This window comes from Schistocerca gregaria, chromosome 7, assembly GCF_023897955.1.
Source record: "Schistocerca gregaria isolate iqSchGreg1 chromosome 7, iqSchGreg1.2, whole genome shotgun sequence".
NCBI classification, from domain to species: Eukaryota; Metazoa; Arthropoda; class Insecta; order Orthoptera; family Acrididae; genus Schistocerca; species Schistocerca gregaria.
In genome coordinates, this window is record NC_064926.1 from 511,547,063 (window position 1) to 511,551,271 (window position 4,209).

At 47.2% G+C, this 4,209-nt stretch overlaps 1 pseudogene; it reads right to left on the reverse strand.

Annotated features, from left to right (window-relative positions):
- Nucleotides 1-582: 582 nt before the first annotated feature.
- On the reverse strand, nucleotides 583-700 carry LOC126282658 (5S ribosomal RNA; annotated as a pseudogene).
- Between the last annotated feature and the right edge of the window lie 3,509 nt (nucleotides 701-4,209).

Sequence of the window (4,209 nt, forward strand, 5' to 3'; positions counted from 1 at the left end):
GTCGTCCATAATTGCAAAACTGTCCCGGCATAGGAGTTTGTGCACGTACCTACATCTCGGTTATGTCCCATAAATTTTCGATGGGATTCATGTGGGACGATCTGGGTGGCAAAATCATTCGCTCGAATTGTCCAGAATGTTCTTCAACCCAATCGCCAACAATTGGCTCATGGTCATCCATAAAAATTCCATCGTTGTTTGGAAACATGAAGTCCATTCATGGATGCAAAAGATCTCCAAGTAGTCGAACACAACACTTTCCAGTAAATTATCGGTTCAATTGGATCAGAGAAACCAACCAATTCCGTGTGAACACAGCCCAGACCATTATGGAGCCACTATCAGCTTTCGCAGTGCCTTGTTGACAACTTGGGTCCATTGCCAGCTCTTAAACCACTCCGTCTACAGGCAACAAGTGGCCCATCGGGACCATCCGACCGCCGTGTCATCGTCAGTGGAGGATGCGGGTCGTGGAGTCAGCACACCGCTCTCCCGGTCGTTATGATGGTATTCTTGAAGCCGGTACTATTAGGTCGAGTAGCTCCTCAATTAGCATCACGAGGCTGAGTGCACACCGAAAAATGGCAACAGCGCATGGCGTCCTGGATGGTCGCCCGTCCAAGTGCCGACCACGCCCGACAGTGCTTAACTTCGGTGATCTCACGGGAACCGGTGTATCCACTGCGGCAAGGCCGTTGCCTTCCCATCAACTCTTACCAACTGCAGTCGGGACTCATCTGATCAGGCCACAGTTTTCCGATACTGTCACAAGCCTAGGAGAGGCACTGCAGCCGATGTGCTGTTAGCATAGGCACTCGTGTCGGTCGTCCACTGCCATAGCAAAGTAACGCCAAATATCGCAGCACTCTCCTAACTGTTACATTCGTCAAACGTCCCACAGTGATTTCTGCAGTTATTTCACGCAGTGTTGCTTGTTTGTTAGCGCAGACAACACTGCGTAAATGCCGCTGCTCTTAGAAGTTAGGCCGTCGGCCACTGCGTAGTCTGTGGTGAAAGCTAATGCCGGAAAACTGATATTCTCGACTCATGCTTGACACTATGGATCTCGGAATATTGAATTCCGAAACGATTTCCGAAATGAAACGTCTCATGTGCCTAGCTCCAACTAGCATTCCATGTTCCAAATGTGTTGATTCCTGGCAGATTAAAACTGTGTGCTGGACCGATACTCGAACTTGGGACCTCTGCCTTTCGCGGGAAAGTGCTCTACCAACTGAGCTACCCAAGCACGGCTTATGCCCCGTCCTCACAGATTTACTTCTACCAGTACCTCATCTCCCACCTTACAAACTTTATAGAAGCTCTCCTGCAGAACTAGCACTCCTGAAAGAAATGATATTGCGTAGCCTGAGGGATGTTTCCAGAATGAGATTTTCATTCTGCAGAGGAGTGTGCGCTTCTGTAAAGTTTGGAAAGTAGGAGACGAGGCACTGGCAGAAATACAGGTGTGAGGAGGGGGCGTGAGTCATGCTTAGGTAGCTCAGTTGGTAGAGCACTTGCTTGCGAAAGGCAAAGGTTCGAGTCTCGGTCCGGCACACAGTTTTAATCTTCCAGGAAATTTCACATCAGCACACACTCCGCTGCAGAATGAAAATCTCATTCTGTGTAGATTCCCGTTGTGCAACCATAATCGCGCCCAAAAGCTTCTCATATCAATCACCTGAGCACAAATCACAGCTCTGCTATTGCACTGCCCTTTTTTACCTTGGGCACGCGATACCACCACCATCCGTATATGTGCTTATCGCTATCCCGTGACTTCGTCGACTCTGTGTAGTGTATGCGTATAATGTTGTCCTTTCCAGTACCCTGTTTCCTGTGTTGGTGAAACGAGAAAGTTCGTATTGCTGGTGACGTGTTACCGGCGACAGCATTCATTACCTGCTACCGCGGATCTTACGCTGTCTCCCGTCCCACCTGCTGCGACTGGCCACTGGCCGGCAGGCAGGTATCGGTGGCACATTCTCGGGCCACGTAAACAATTACGGAGCGCGTGACCCGCACCGCTGTGATTTATCTGGCCGTAACCTTTTGTGCGCCCCGCCGCACAAGGGTCTGCTCTGCGGGAGGTGCCCCCCGCCTTTGTCCAGGGCCGGGCCCGTAATGAGCCGCTGGCCTTGGCGACTGGAGTGGGTCGCGCCCGAGGCGGTATCGACGGCTGGAACAAGGGAATAACGAAAGCGGGGCCCGGGGAGGCACCGCTCGATGATGAACGCAAGCTGTTTACACGCTTCTCCAGGACCCATTTCTCCTCTCACTGAGAGTCGCTGTTTTTTCATTTCTCATCACTAAAATTCACAAAACACATTATTGATTACCGCAAGAGAGCATGACTACAAACGTTTTGAAATGAACAAGAAGTGTAGAACAATGTCGATCGATACGTTGTTGTTGTTTTTGTTGTTGTTGTTGTTGTTGTTGTCAATCGGTGACCCAATGATGAGTTGCCAGCTGATGAATCCAAAAGGCTCGGTCCGGTTCTTGGTTAGCCCTAGGATTTTTTTCTACCTCTTAAATCTACATGAACCGTTGGAAATGTTGTTGCTGTGGGTGGTGGTTTTCCGTTTGAAGACTGGTTCGATCCACCTCTATATGTCACTCTATCCTGTGCAAGCATCTTCATCCCTCAATAGCTACCGCAACCTTACAACTTTCTGAATCCGCTTGCTTTATTCATCTCTTGGTGTCCAACGGCCGCGGTGGCCGAGCGGTTCTAGGCGCTTCAGTTTGGAACAGCGCGACCACTACGGTCGCAGGTTCGAATCCTGCCTCGTGCATGGATGTGTTGATGTCCTTAGGTTAATTAGGTTTAAGTAGTTCTACGTTCTAGGCGACTGATGACCTCAGAAGTTCACTCCCATAGTGCTCAGAGCCATTTGACCCCTTTCTTTTTTTTTTACTCTTGGTGTCCCTATACAGTTTTAATCACTACACTTCTCTCCAAGCTATACTGGTGATCCCTGGATGTCTCAGAATGTGTCCTATCAAACGATCCCTTCATCTAGTCAGGCTATACCTAAAATTTCTTTTCTCCCCAGTTCTGCTCGGTACCCCGTCATTAGTTACATGATCTACCCATCTAATATCCAGCATTCTTCCGTAGCACCACATTTTAAAAGTTTCTATTCTCTTCTTGTCGTCCGGCTGAAGTGGTCGAGCGGTTCTAGGCGCTACAGTCTGGAACCGAGCGACCGCTACGGTCGCAGTTTCGAATCCTGCCTCGGACATGGATGTGTGTGATGTCCTTAGGTTGGTTAGGTTTAAGTAGTTCTAAGTTCTAGGGGACTGATGACCTCAGAAGTGAAGTCCCATAGTGCTCAGAGCCATTTGAAGCATGTTATTCTCGAAACTGTTTATCATACATGTTTCACTTCCATACATGGCTACACTCGAAATACTCTCAGGGAAGACTTCGTGATGTTATCAACTTTGCCTTCTTCAGAAACGCTTTTCTTGCCATTGCCACTCTACATTTTATATTTTCTCTACTTAAGCCATTATCAGCTATTTTGCTGCCCAAATAACAAAACTCATCTAAAACTCTAAGTGCCTTGTTTCTTAATCTAATTCCTTCAGCATTACCTGACTTAATTCGACTGCATTCCATTATTCTTGTTTTGCTGTCACTGATGTCCAACTTACAGGATCGTTTCAAGACACTGTCCATTCGCTTCAGCTGCATTTCCCAGACCTTGCCATCTCTGACAGAATAACAATATCATCGGCAAACATCACGGTTTTTCTTTTTTTCTTTCTGAACTTTAATTCCCACTCTAAATTTTTCGTTTGTTTCCTTTATGCTTTCTCAGTGCATTGAATGAATAACATGGGCGATATGCTACAACTGTTTCACTCTATTCTCAACCTCTGTTTGTTAACTGGCGTGAAATAAGTCACGTTGCATCGTGACTTACAGTCAACGTCAAATCCTGTCCTTTTGTTCGAACGACAGAGAAAGACAATGACAGACTAACTCCAGCCGGATAATACCTAGTAATGCACTGAACACAGTTTTACCTTAATTTGTACCACGTTGCTGTTGCTGCTGTCTTAAGCTAAATAAGTAGCGCTTCACGTTTGTTTATACTCTACAACCTCCTCGCCTCTGCATAATTCCTGCAGTCTACTTCTAATTCAACAAGCTTTCGTAATCAAGACTTGGCCTTAGTCTACAACTCTCTCTCTCTC